Raw genomic sequence first — 15032 nt, forward strand, 5'->3', positions numbered from 1 at the left:
GAGACTCTTCAGATGACAAGTATAAATGGGGCCTATTGTCCTAAAACCTGCTGCTTGTACTGAGGCCTTAGGGCAGCCACACACACCCCTCAACACTGTTCCTCATGTTGCTGCACTGCTACAAAAGACAAAACTCAACCGTCTACTAGTATGGCAATGTGAGGAAAAATTGTTTATTTGTATCAGCTTTTTTTTCCTCCTCCTCCTCACTATGAAATGACTTTCTTGATGTCTTCCAGAGTGGCTGACATATAGTTAATGTAGTGTATCCCCCCTCCTCTGCCTTACCCATATGCCTCTAAATCTGAAGTGGAATACCCAGAATTATCTCAAAGGCAAATGATGGTTGTTGGTAGCAGACAATCTTCAAATGACTGTATCTTTCATCTGTGTACCCTTTTCCAGGGTAAAACAGAAGGAGTGAGGGACTTGAAAAGTGATACCTCTGCGTACCTGCTTAAAAGAGTTTCTCCTCTCAGCGAGGGATTAAGAGCAGAATGTTTTTTTCTTTCTTTTTTCTTGTTATTCCTCACCATCGTGCTCCACCCTCCTCATTAAAGACCATGCATATTCTCCCAGGAGAGTCCTCCAACATTACAACTCTTCTCCACAGGTACAGCTCTCTGGGGTCCTTCACTTTTTCTTATCCCTTTCCCTTCTCCTCCCCTTTTCCTCTCCTCTGCTCTCCCTCCATCTCATCTCCTCGTCTGTTTCCCAGTCCGTCACCCTTCTTTTCATGTACTTCCCACTCCCCACCCTCTTAGATCCTGTCTTCCTCCTTCCCTCCACCTTTACCTCACTACCTTTACTTTAGTGGTGCACACTGTGCTCCTTCCCTTATTCATTCCTTCCCACCCTCCTCTTTCTCTCTCCCTCACCTTCCATCTGCATATGCAAGTGCTTATTTTGAAGTCGTGGCCCACAACAGATATTCAATATTAATGAGGACCCTCATGAATTTTTGAGCTCTAATTAGACGGCTCACAGTTCGTTAACTGAGAGGGTTTTGGTGCTCAGTAGTGGTGATGGAGGGCTTGGGGGGGTGTGAGCCGTGAGATCGAGGGACAGTCCTACCCTCATCTTCCACCTCTGCACTCCTCCCCCCCACCATAATGTCCCACAGTGGGGACGGTGACGGGGCAAGGGGGGTAATCAGCAGGCCTGGATCGCCGGGGCTCATTATAAGACAGCTGGCCATTAGTTTGAAGGCCCTGTGCATTGTATCATCTCCGCAAGCTGCCTCCTGCTGGGACATTATTTAGCTATACTATTTCATCGTCACTTCAAATGATGCAATGGTCTTTTCAGGCACACAGACGCAGGATTGAACCGAGAAGGTGACACCTCCGCCCTTCTGTGGCAAGACACACATTCCTTTTCACAATGACCAAGCCCATCCATCCGTGACTCCTCCACTCTATTGACCACATATGGATTAGGATTACACCTTTTTTCACAAAAAGCCAATCCTCTCTGCATCCCTTCCCATTTCCTTTAAGGTTTTTTTCAACGCATTGGTTTGCTGTCTTGCCTGTGTTATCACCCACAATGTCATAGACATGTGCTTTGCCCTTGCAGCACCCCCACCGCCACCACCCAAATCCCTCTACTTCGATATCATGCTCCCACTATTTCTCGAGAAGCGTTTCCTCTGTCCTTTGGTTTCTGATTCCCAAAGGTGTGTCATGATCAGCAGATACTACAGGCATCCTTGCCTTTCTGAAGCCCCCCCCCCCATTCTTTCTCCCATCCTACTTGTGCATATGCAGAGGAAGCATCTCCGCTGTGGCAGCAGCAAAACACCACACTACAAAAGAGATGCGCACCTCTGACAGTAACCATCAAGAAGGGCGTTGACAGAATAAGGGCGGGAGATGATGATCTGAGAGGCAGGGATGTGCAGAAGGAGGCGAGAAGGAAAGAGAAAGGGCTTTCTTTCCTCTGACTTGTCTTTTTTCATACCTTTTTTTCATTTTCCCAGGATTCATCAAGCCCCACTTGACATATGTCTGACTGGGGTGGCGTTAATCTCCCCAGAGGGTAAGGTCCCCCTTTCTCCTCTTCATGCCACTCCTTCACAGAACCCTTTCCTTCTCCCGTCAATTTACATTTCAAAACAGGCGATGAGCCGATCAAAGACGGTCACTAACGATGAGGCCTTTCATCAGTGGCTGGCATGGCGCGCTGAGATAGTATACAGCGAGGTTTCATTGATCATAAGCAGGTGGGTGTGCTGTTTGGCACCGATTTGTGTGCTGCTGGGCTCCTGTCATTGTTTTATCCTAACTTTGTCTCTTGGGGGCAAGACGTCGCTAGCGGGGGATGTGCCAGTGGGTCTCACCGGAGAATGTCTTTGTCATCCAGGAGCCTTACATGCCGGTGAATTAATCACATGCACCTGCGATAGCACTGCATGAATCTGAAAACGCTGCTTCTCGGAGAAGTTTCAGGAGATCCTGGCCATTATCAACAACTCCCTCACTCGGGTCATGCTGATGTCAAGTTGCAGGATAGCAGAAAAGGAGCAGAAGACTCCTCAGTCCGACGAGGCGTTCGTCTAAAGCAGGATTTCTGGTAATAGTTTTGGACAAATACAGAAAAGCTGGTACATGCATCATGGAAAATTCCCCAAGTTCTGAAACAAATTGAAATGCAAGTGACCGCTGCAATCAAACTTATCAGTTATTCAGCTTTCAAAGAGAAGAAAAACATACTTTCTGCAGTGAGTCTGCTCATATTTTTGCCAAGTGAGGATGGGCGAGTTGGGGAACTTTCTTCTGGTTTGTGGTAAGCACTGGGCTTAAGTAAAATTACAACTTTTGAGCAACTCAAAGGGCTGAATATTGCAATGAATACTGAGTCAGACCCTTAATCTTAGGATCATCCCCCCGGGGTGGGAGATTATATTAGCAGAGACATTCATCTCTGAAAATTTTGTAATGTAGATAGTAGATTAGCTCTATTCCCTCTTGTCTGCCAACACCTGGGGCATAGCTCAGATTCAGTACCTCCTTGTTCTCTCACTGTACGTTGGAACTGTTGTAGGTGGCCCTGGCCTCCCCACTACGCTCATTTGACTCCAAATTACCGAGCTCTCCGGGGAGACAATTCAATAGCAGCTGACCAGAGGACCCCTCCCCTCCTTCACACAAGTCTGCAGACACTCTTTCTCTCAATTACTATTAAAGATCACACATTAAGGTGTAAAAAGAGCCGGATTATGCACATTAATGCCTAATCACATGTCATTTTATTATACTCACTTGGTATGTAACCCATGCCCCCTTTTTTCCTGTAATTACAGCCAAGTGGCAGAAGGAAGGCACGCCGTAATTGTCTTTGAGGGAGGAATTGCAGTGGCAAAGATAGATTTCAGATGGCATATTTGAACTGAGGAATTTGAGCTTTTTCCTCCCCACTTTGCTTTCTTTCCAAAAAAAAAGGACCCTGTCGTTTTCAGAGCTTGCTGCTCCCGGGGTAGTATGCTTTTTATTATTTTTCCAATTAGAGTCAATTGACCTGACAGAATGGAGGGCAATTAGTGATATTTCCCCCTCCTCGCAGGCCTGCAGGGTAATTTGCTGGAGGTTCTCGGCAGTGCTTTATGTGGATATACGCCCCACCCCACAAACCCTTTCTGGAGCATAATGGCTTATGATTTTTCAGAATATATCTCCTCTTACTTTTTTCCCTTTTTCTCCCAGTAAAGTACAATTACAAACTGTTGAAGAGTATCATCTTTTAAACTGCCTATAATCCCTCTCTCCCTCTCTCTGCCTATCATATGAAAAGAGGGGCTACGGCATTAACGCATTGCTTTAGTATTTATGCGCAGAAATGAGATCTTCACTCATGTTTAGGGATTGTTGCCAGAGTAGTAGTAGTAGCGGTGTTGGTTTCATAACATATCCATCCAAGGAGGCATAATTGTGAGCAGATCATTTCTCCCGGTGCATGCAGCATTAAGTTGTGCATTGAAAGCCAGATTTACGGAGGATGGAGAAGGAGGTGTTGGTAGGGTGAGCTTGTTGGCTTCAATCTCCACTTGCTATTGATAAACTTGATGAATGTAATTTGTGCCTGCAACCCAGGGTTTTTGTCCCCCTTTATACCTGCAATGCCGGAACGCTCTGTTCCTGTGTGCAGAGATGCACAATGGCCTGGTCCACGCTGGCTCCCATCTGAATACCTGTATCTGCCTGTGCCTCTGCTGACGAGTCTGACAAACAAAGAGGGAAATAATCTTCTGAACTAAGCTTGTCTGGCATATCCACTGTTGAGTCTATAAGTGCAGAGAAAATCTCTTCAAACTGATGCACTGAAATAAATACGCTTAATTTACCAACGCCAAAGCTGTATTGGGGACTGTAAAGGCCGTCAAATAAAAGAGCCATCGATGGAGTTGTATGGAGATGCAAGATAGTGTGGGTTAGTGGAGCATGCTGTGTGTATAGCGAAATGCAAATTCACCGAGAGGGGGAAGAGGATGCAACAAAAACACGTTTGATACATTGGGTAAAAAATTTATTCCATGCATGTGAATGTGCCGCCCCAACCCCGAGCACATCATTTGCTCGACATTCAGTACATCTGTTGTGTTAAGTGACTGTAATTTAGGTGACATTGGCACAAAGCCTCTTAATGTAGCCCCGGTGGACCCCCTGTAAGAGGGGCACGCGGGACCAAACAGAGGCATCTCGCAGCTGGAGCCGCGTCAAGGATCATTTCCCTCTTCACATGATTAATTACAGTTTGATCACTTGAATCTAAATCTGATTAATTTTGGTCACATGTCAGGGAGGCATCAGTGGTCTATAATGTATACCGCGTTAATCTGTACCAGGCTCTCCTTGAGATTCATTTTTATGAGGCTACAACATGTGAAACTAATGTAGTGCATGTGTGAAGAGCCGAAATGATCACTTTGTGTCATTCATGTGTGAATCTTTTGAATTATCATGTGTAAATTTGTGGCGCTGGCATCGTGAAAGGGAAATGTGCTGCTGTCTTTAATGGGCCACCCGTACAATGAGGTGATTTAAGCACATATAGTCTCTGCGCATATGTAGAAGAGCCTGATAACTGCAAATACAACATTAACCTTCTCCTGGAAGTTGCTGGGTGGGGGTGTATTTAAGGAGCATCCTTCAAAATCATTGTCACTCATGGCTGTTTTTCTTTCACCCTGACCAACGGTAGAAACACCTCCAGCAACAACAAAAAAGGAAAGACCTCCAAAACACACATTCCCTCAGGACCATAGGCAGGATTCCTGTCTTAAGTGGTTATTGTGGAACTCCTGAGCTGTCAAAGCTTCACCGTAATCCCTCTCATGGGTCAGGGCACAGTGTCAGAACTCAGTTTACTGTACAGCTTTTCCACTGTTTACTGGCCTTGGACCCTTCTGCTTCTTAAAACCCCCACAGGGCAGATTTGTTGAATATCTTTTAGTACAGGTATTGTTAGATTAAGTGCGTAGATCCGCAAAAATGTCTACTTTTAGGAGGGAATTGAGCATAAACAAACTTTTTTTAAAAGGTTTGAGCAACATACGGTTAATCCAGTGGAAAGATTTCCAAAAACTAACTGTGTTATGTAATCTCTGTTTGGTAGCAAATGCAAAAGGGGCAGTTAGAAAAGCCCCGCAGTGGCACTTATACATGACTTTACAAATATGGCAGGAATGTGTTGTGAGTGACAATAGTACAGTGCAAAGAAAACACACTGAGGCCAGAGGTCGCTTTCCAGTACCTGCATACCCTGAGGCCTGAAGATAGTTGTGTGCATATGTGTGTCTAATCTTTGTGTGTGTGGGTTTTTGGGGTTTTATCTCATCAGTCAGTTACAGGATCAGCTTTTCCGCCAAACCAGTAATTAGACAAGAATGATAAACACAGTAGGTCTAACAGGGGAATTAAGTAGAACTGTATGTCCAGTAGTTTTGTACATCTGAACACTGCATGTAAGTTTTTTCCCTCCACAGGCTTGTTTCGACTGTCAGATGACAGCTCACTCAAAGTGGCGTAATTTTTCAATTCTCCGATGACAAAAGACAGCATGTTCTGAATATCTTGTCAATGTCAAACATTGTTTAGTATAATCAGAATCACCTTGACTGTGCTTTGTGGGCAAACAGAGGAGGAAACTGTAATTGTAGATATGCCGTGCATTTTTTAACACAAGAATATGAAAAGGGGGGCACAACAACTTGCAGGGAAGCTTTGTGAAGAGTGTGAGCTCTGGAACTGTGATCCTCAAGGGCGAATCAGCGGAAAACAAAAGCGCACAACAGTCGTGGCCTACATTCATGTTGCAGTGCTTTCAAACGCCAACAGAGCTTATTTTCATACTCCATTAATTGCTTGAATAGATTGCCTGTTGAATTCTTAATGTGCTATAAATTCCATGTTTGTTTTCCACAACTTGACAGCACACAGGCATATTGTGTCAGGCCTTGCCCTGTAATCAGCACTGGCCTTGGAAGAACCTCAGCTAAAGAAAAACCCTTCCACGTTCTCCTCTCCTCAACTTTATGTTCTCACTGGCTATTGTGATCAGGTTTGTGTCTCTTCTCGCATCCGTAACAATGCCATCCATCCATTACATTTGCACTGTACATCAATGGCCTTGTGCAACGTACAGTAGAGGGATTTCTTTGTGCTCGTCTTTCCTATTCGAGAAGTAGGTGTGAAAGCTGGAGAGGGTCACCGAGCTGCATGCAGCATTGCCAAACAGATTATCCAGCAGCACAGTGAGGAGTTGGACAGCAGTGAAGGGACATCTCTGGTTTGTGTCTCCACAAAGTGCAGAATCAGTCACTCCGGGGCTTTTACCTGTAGGAGTCAAACCCTGCTTCCAATCCATTTTAATGCATAACCAGCAGGGCTTTCCTTTCCAGCTTAATTCGTACGCAGGGACTTTGCATGTTTTAAGCTCTATGCAAATATTATTGGATTTTCCAAGGATTTGGGCGGATTTCCTGCCATGGATTTTCCTTTACAAATGTCTTTAGAAAATAAAGTGAACCTATTTTATTTAAATTCGGTTTAAGGAGGCAAACAAATATTTAGATGCTAAAAATATTGAAGGGGGATCTTCTGAAGTAGGAATCTAACTTTATGATTTTTTTTTTCCTGTACTGGCGTTTACTTTTCCACTAATCTTTTTTTCATGAGAAATGAACTTTCTTTTCAGTCAAATCCCTCAATCAACTGGATCCTCATCACCGCATTGAAACCCACGTGACTCTACGGTGCTCAGATTGTGTGGATGCAAAATAAAAGTGGATTATGGACCCGCATATCTGTGTAATGATCCTCTGCATTGTTTTTCAGTGGCCTTGACAGATTGTACATGAACCCGGCCTTGAAAGACAGCACTGACAACATCACATCCTTGAGCAAACCAAAAGGCTGTCCAGAATAATGGGCTGCTGTTGCAGTCATGTCATCTGAGAGGGCGTTGTATTCAGGAGCAGCAGCGAGGGATATGATGGGGGTTTGTTTGGACATGACCATGGCGTGTACACCGTTCCCTGCGGCCATGGAAAATGACACTGTAAAGGGAGACAGAGCACAAGAACAGGTAAGGGCTGCCCTTTGGAAAGAAAAAGTGGCGAGAAATGGCTCTAAAAGTATCACAAATATCACCCCGACAAACATCCTAACGCAGGCCGTAATCAGGACGATGCTATGAGAGGAATCTGAGGTGCACATGTTTTTGATTACTGCTCTCTAGAATTCCCTCTCTGCCATCTTTAACAGTGGCAGAACTTTTGGGGGGAATAATGTTTTCCCAAACTTGCAGCGATTCCCGGATTTTAAAAAACGTTATATTATGGTAGTACGGGCACAGTTTTAATGACTATCTCTCACACCCCGCTCGCCTTCTCATGTCCCTGCCCCTTCATTTCTCTCATAGTTTAGTCTGTTGGTGGCTTTTTCGGGCTGAGAGGGGGGTAGGCCCTGGCCACAAGCTGAAGGCTTGATTACAGTCCTGGCAAGAGAACAGAAAGCTGAGGGGCAGGAGGGATGGAAGGAGATGGGGAAGGGGAGGGAGAGCATGGAGGGACCTCGGGCCCTGACTAAAAGCAGCTGTGGAGAGGGCTGAGGTGAAGGCCCTGTTTGCTCTTAAAGGGCTCATGGCGACTGACCAGAGAAGAGCAACACATGGACATGCCACGGTGTCCAACTTGGCATGCAGCTAATTTAGAAAGGATTTTTACACTGAAAGAAGACATAAGTAACACTGATCATTTCATTATAATGCAAACTTCTGTTGGGAAGCCTTGACCCCTTGCATTCATGGAGATGCTCTGCCATAGTAACTGCACTCCCTCACACTGCAATAAATGCTCGAGGAAGACGACAAAGAGCCCACAAAATTAACTTTGCCTCCAAACTCACCAGATCTCAGTGTGAGGATTCCTGAGGATCCACGGAGGCTGAAACCCACAAGATCTAGATCAAGATAAACGTTGTTTTTAATGTTATCTGATGAGTGTAAACTGACTTGCAACTAATTGCTTTATTATTGATGAATCATTTACAGGTGTTACACGGCCAAAAATAATACCTAATTTGAGGTTGCCAGGTTGCAAAAACATCTTATTGGCCATGATTTTTACTTCATAGTTGTTGGTAATCCAGTCATAGATGCTTAAAAGGTTGTTAATAATCTAATTTTCACCCAGATCCACTGCAGTCTTGAAATGCAATCTGTCAAAAGGTGTTTTTAGCAACCTGGAAACCCCAAAGATGTCCATTTTTGGTTCATAATTGATTCATAAATTATTCTAAAGATTTATTCCAATTAACACTGACAATAATTAATTAAAACCTCTTGTTTTTGCTCTTCTGGACTTTTATTCTCATACTAATCATGGCCATACAGGAAAATAAAATCCAGCTTCTACATACATTTTTTCACAGCAGCGTGCACCTTTATGCTTGCAGTTAATGGCAGCATTATGATGAGAGCGATCCTACATTCAAACCAGAGTAAGATGTGGACAACATATGCTAAACCTCCAGATCCAATGAATGTGGCTATTGAGGCGTCAACGCTTCAAGTGACTTGATGCCATCTTTTCACGGAGCTTTTATCCATTCCAAACAAAGAAAAAAAAGAGAAAAATGGTGATGAGCTGGAAGTGATAGTGCTGCCAGAATAATAATATATTCAAAATAATGGCTGCGAGAGAGCTCCCTAATGGCAACATTCAGGAGTAGAGTATTGTAAAGGAAGCGCGACAAGGCTAAAGTTGTGCAGTGGATTTACATGGGGAAATAGCCAGCGACTCCCACTCTTTTTCCTCAATATCCGGGAGAGAAGGGTGAGGGGGGGGGGGTGTTCCTACACATAAAAGACATGCAATAGCCAGCACGGGATCCGAGTATAGTTTTCTCACACTCCCACAAACCTTCTGTCAAATGCAACAATATCACGGAAAAGACGAGGATGTGAACAGGAGGTGCACCGAAATTAAACTTTCACGAATGATAAGAATACAACTGTAACGCTACAGGAACTCACATTTCATTTAAGTGCACTGTCATCTTGGCAAAGACTGAGAAGCACAATTTCCAAGCATCTCCTCCTGCCCTCTGAGCGGGGAGGACGGTCGGCTTTATTAAAGGGATATTTCATCCAAACAAGGGAGGGGATTTTGATTGACAACTTGACTCCAGCCGCAAAATCAAAGCAATCTGGGATGCATTTGGATTAAAGTGAGAGGGTCATCCTCGCAGGCGAAGGTTAGGCACAGTGCGCGGGTTTCTTCCATTGAAGTAACACACATTTGAGGCGCGGATCAAACGCCTTTGTTTCGGAACAGGGCTTTAATGTGAAGATAACATGTTGTTGTTTGGAAATGTTGAAATGCAATCTTAAGTATCCCTCTTGAATGTGAATCATCTCATTACCAGGCATTCTCACACTGAGATAATGTGAAGCATAATGTGTTTTATATCATCATGGTATGAAACAGGGCCAGCAGTGCACTGTGTAAAATCCCCTTCAGTGGCATTATTTTGGTCGTCAGAAGCATAAATTTGGATGTGAGAAACATCAAAGCCCCCATATAAATGCCTTTCTCTTCATGTTGTCATCCTATCTTTGAATCACTCCCCCTCCCCCCTAGGGCCATGGTTATTTACATTTTCAAATCTGCATTTTTCATATAGATCTGTCTGCCTCTGATTTTAATATCAGTGATGTTTCCCACGACACCTTTTGTTTTATTATGCATTATGAATTTCTTCCCCTCTCACTCCTCCCTCTCTCTCTCTCTCTCTCTCTCTCTCTCTCTCTCTCTCTCTCTGTCTCTCTCTCTCTCTCGCCTCCATCTTTTTCTAATCCCTATCCCCCACACTAGGCTTATGAGTCCCAGTGTTTTATCATGGGGAGAGAGATTTATCATTTCAATCTCATTTCAATAAATAAAATAATCTCTCTTCTCCTGTACGTGACAGCAGCTAATAGTATTTTGTTATCGTGGAGTGAAACTTTGCAGACTTAGTGCACTTGCCGAAATGCTTTGCATTGGCATTCTGCAGCCGCATACAGTAGCATCGCATAGTGAGGAATACTTATCGCGTCGTAAACTGGGTACATTCAAAGAAATGTGACTCCAGTCCACCTGATTAAAGAGATGCATGATGTCAAAACAGTTTATTTGCTGGTTTAATGGATGTAGTAATGTAACATGCTTGTGTTACAACGTTCGTGTGGTTGTTGCATTGTCATTCAGAGGTTAAATAGTACATCATGTTTGATGCTCGCTAATTAAATGCATAATGCACTTATTGGGTTTGGTTTGTACCTATTTCAGCTGCAATATAGAAAGCCTCTTGTACCAATTCCATCCTCTTAAAAGCTACTGGGCTGCACTCATGTATGCTTTTATCTTTCAGCCAGGATATGTTCTTAAAGCACGGTCTGTCAGATCCGCCTGCACTGTGGTGTGTGGAAGAACAAGAGCAGCCATCAAGACGACAGTTTTATTTTAATTGCTATCTCCCTTTCCTCCCGGTCCTTCATTTTCCCTTACCCCTGGAGCAAATCAACAGAAAAAATGTAAAAGGACTGACAGGAAAACAATTGCGTTTCAAATTGAACTCCCTGCAGAGTGTGTTCACTTCCTTAACCTGACATCCCTCCCTTCCCCACACATGGCAGAGGAGAAGGCAAGGCGAGCGGCAGCCACACTAAAGCCGGAGAGAGGGGGGAGACCGTCCTTTTGAATATGTGTTTTCTGTTTATCATTAGCTGACTGGGTGCTTCATCATTCGGCGAAAATCCCTATCTGCTGAACATAAGGCCGAGAGACAGCGGGGAATCAATCTTTTGTGCTTGGGCAGATAAACACAGGACGCAATCAGGGGGAGACGGAGCGACGGAGCAGGCCGCGGGACTCACGCCGCCGGTGATGGATGGCGGAAGTGAAAGTGTCAGGATGGCATTATGCAAATGGGGGAGGCATCCGAGCATCGCCCCGGTGATTATGGGAGATGGGAGAGCAGCCTGTGGTCCCCCTGGCACCAAGGCAGCCATTTTGGGGGCTCGCTGTCTCCTACTGGAGCTGGGGGAAGAGTGGAGGGAGGGAGGATGGATAGAGTGGTGGACGGGGGAGAGAAAGAAGAAGGAGGAGATGAAGGAGGAGGAAGAGGGAGGGAAGAACGTGTCATGGTATCATTCCCTCACATGCGCCACCGCCTCACCCCCACCCTTTACCTAAAAAAAAAGGGAAAAAAGGGGGAGGAATAAGTCTATAAGCAGAGTGAGAGGCATCTGTGTCATTTACTGAAACAAATGATCAGCCTTCGCTTTCTGTGGGGTTTTGAATGAGGAGGGTGAGGCTGGCGAATGATAGAGATAGAACACTGATGGAACAATCATGAATAATGAACTTGAACTGGACAGAAATAAAAGCCGGTTTGGGTGATTGCGACAGCCGCCGTGTTTTTTTTTCCCTCGACAAGTCGAAGCGACCGCATGCTGAGAGGCCAACGTGACCCCTGGGTGCAGTGGTATCCATCCCGACTGTGGCACTTTCACAGCCATATAGACTGCACACACACACACACACACACACACACACACACACACACACACACACACACACACACACACACACACACACACACACACACACACACACACACACACGCATACAGCAGTGTCAATGACAAGCGAGCAGGACACACACTCTCATTGTAATGACCAAGGATGCTACTTGTATTCAAATGAGGGTTGAAGTGAGAGCAGGGCAGATACTTCAGGGAGCAGCCTGGCCCAGAGGGGACATCCAGCAGCAGTCCCTGCTGTACCATTACTGTAAGATTGGATGAAGATGGAAACATGGAAAATATGATGGTGTGTGTGAGAGAGGGGATGGGGACAGCGCAAGGAGACTGCTGCCCTGATGATCTATGCATGCCCGCCTGTTCGTGTTGGAGGCAGATTGTGAGTTAGTGTGTGTTTGGGGAGGAGGAGGAGGAGGAGGAGGGTGGCTGATGTGAAATTAGCACCTCTAGTCAGATGAGCCCATTTTTTTCTGCTGTTTACACAAGAGGAGAGGCATGTGTTTGTGATATCAAGGAACAGGAGAGAGAGGCGGCGATCACGAGCCTCACGGTGTAATTGCTTTTGAATGAGCGTCTGCCATGTTTCGTGTGTTTCTCCTTCCACTCGGGGTTAAGTCTGGAAAAAAGAACTCTCCTATTTCCGAGGCCGTTTTTTTTTTTTTTTTTCAGTCCCTGTCCTAGTGAGACAAAGCGGGCTGAAGTGCCCGTCCTCCACCTCTAACTTTACCACTCGCCACAACGCACAGACAATACCACTCCGTTCCGCCTGATTGGATCCATTTGCATTGGACACCTCCTCTGCATATTGATTGATGGGTTTAATCAGCGAATCAGGGGGAGCGCTCAGACATCAATCTCTGTCAGGCCCCTACCTTTTTTCCGAGCCTGTGATTCCCTGCTAGGACTCATCAAGGAAAGCAAGTTTAGACAGAAAGAAACGAGGGAGGGAGAGGGAACAGATGCAACAAAAAAGAGAGAGGCGGGGGGAAGAAAAAGAAGAAAGGCACATGGGGAGTGGAAGGACAAAGTATTAGAAATAACTTCAGGTGGATTTTCTCCGACTGGCCTCAGTAAAAAGCAGATCAGGTGTAGCATAAAAGAAGGCTGGCCAAGTGTGACTCGGAAATTTAGAAATGAAATAGCAGCCAGACAGAGCAGATTCATACAAGGTTATACATGTACGGTAATGCAGAAAATGCATGCATCAAGCGTGAAAAACTGGTTTCAACAGCGCTGATATGGGGTTTTACATACATACATACATTCAATGCAAATCACTGAATTTGGCACGTTTTAGTCATTAGTTTGAATTTTCAAGCATTAAATCCGCCTCTTGAATCAAACTTTTGGCCCTTTTTCTCCACTGAAACTTCAGTACAGAACTAAAAAAGGAATGACAAAACAGTTAACTAATTGGCATCAACCAACTCAAGTCTTAAGAGCATTGTTCTTCCTGTCTAATTTCACAGGTCCTACAACAGGTGTAGCTGTCAAAGTCACAGGATCAATAGAAAAAGGCTCAGAAAGCAGCCGTTTCGCTCCTTTCCCTGCTTTGTTTTTTTTTTTTTATTTCCGTGTGTGTTTGTGAACGCGCACAATTGTATATATAGAAAGTGTTAATTGAGTTGTGATTGCCATTGTGTTCCTCGTCGTGGGGGGATGTTCGAGACCCCCCCACCCCCACCCACCTCCACCCGTTTCCCATGTCAACGTGAGAGTGTACCTGTGACACGTCGAGCTGACAGATACTTCGTTTCCTTCTCACTTGATAATTACTGTAATAAAAAACTCAATTAAAAGTAAAGCAGCACAAAGAGGAAGGAGACAAGTTTGATTAAAAATGTGAATAAAAAGCACAGGTCTGAGAAAACATATCTTTACAGATGTGTAGCCAGAGATTTGCGTGGGGCGGGGCTGGGGCTGGGGCTGGGGCTGGGGGTTGCACAAATGCATGCAGCTAGTTTTTGCACCACTAACAGCACCACATCGTGTTGGCAAAAGAAGCCAGTTTCTCTAGTTTTTAAGAATGGCCTCTTGTTTTCAAGGTGTGGAAATTTTACTGCTGAAAAATTAGCCAGTTAACAACAAATAAAATGAATTCTGCCTCTTTTGTCATCCAGTGCAGTGTTGAGCCTGGTTTCATAGATAACTGTCACGAAACAGCATCACACACAACTAGTAAAAATACAGTAAATGAACTCCATTCTTCTGTAATTCAACATTCGTGGAGGCAAACGAATATATATTTTTTATATCTTCTATTAAACTCAATTGCTTCCTGCATGAACCTGGCCTTGATGGAAAAGGTCCCATAATTCAGTTCTGAAAAGAAAAAAAAAAACGCACACAACAACAACACTGCAACATGCTCGTTTTTGGAGGAAGAAACTTTTAATACCCACAGCTCTTAATGACGGCACTGCAATTAGAGTGGCTACATTTTTGCTCTAGCCGCTAGTCAAAGGAAAACAAATAAAGCAGCTCGATTTAGAAACCTTATTAGACTTTGAGTCCCTGAGCAATTAAAGTATTACAGCTGAAGTGCTTCTGTGAACCCACCGATGGAAAGCATTTATAGGTGGTCTCTACTTTACTGGTGGTCTGTTACTGGGCTTTTTTTTTTCTTTTTCTTTTCCTTATTAGTGCCATTGAGAGATGCAGACGTTTCATTGTTTATGTGGAGTGAAAGAAAAGGTATTGGGACAATAAAAGCTCTTGATGCTACAGCGTCTGTCGAAGACGAATGATGCAAACTTTCACGTCCTCTGCTCGCTTTACAAACACAGGTAGACATTTCAAACCGAAACGCAATGAGTCGATTTCAGCGAGGACATTTTTTAAAGGAACTCATCTTTTTATCATTCGTTCTTTAATCTTGTAGCGGCAGCATTTGCCCCTCGCTGTGTCTAAATTGGCTTGGCTGTGATGATGCCCTTTGCAATGCAA

Source organism: Amphiprion ocellaris, chromosome 12 (genome assembly GCF_022539595.1).
Source record: "Amphiprion ocellaris isolate individual 3 ecotype Okinawa chromosome 12, ASM2253959v1, whole genome shotgun sequence".
Classification (NCBI taxonomy): domain Eukaryota; kingdom Metazoa; phylum Chordata; class Actinopteri; family Pomacentridae; genus Amphiprion; species Amphiprion ocellaris.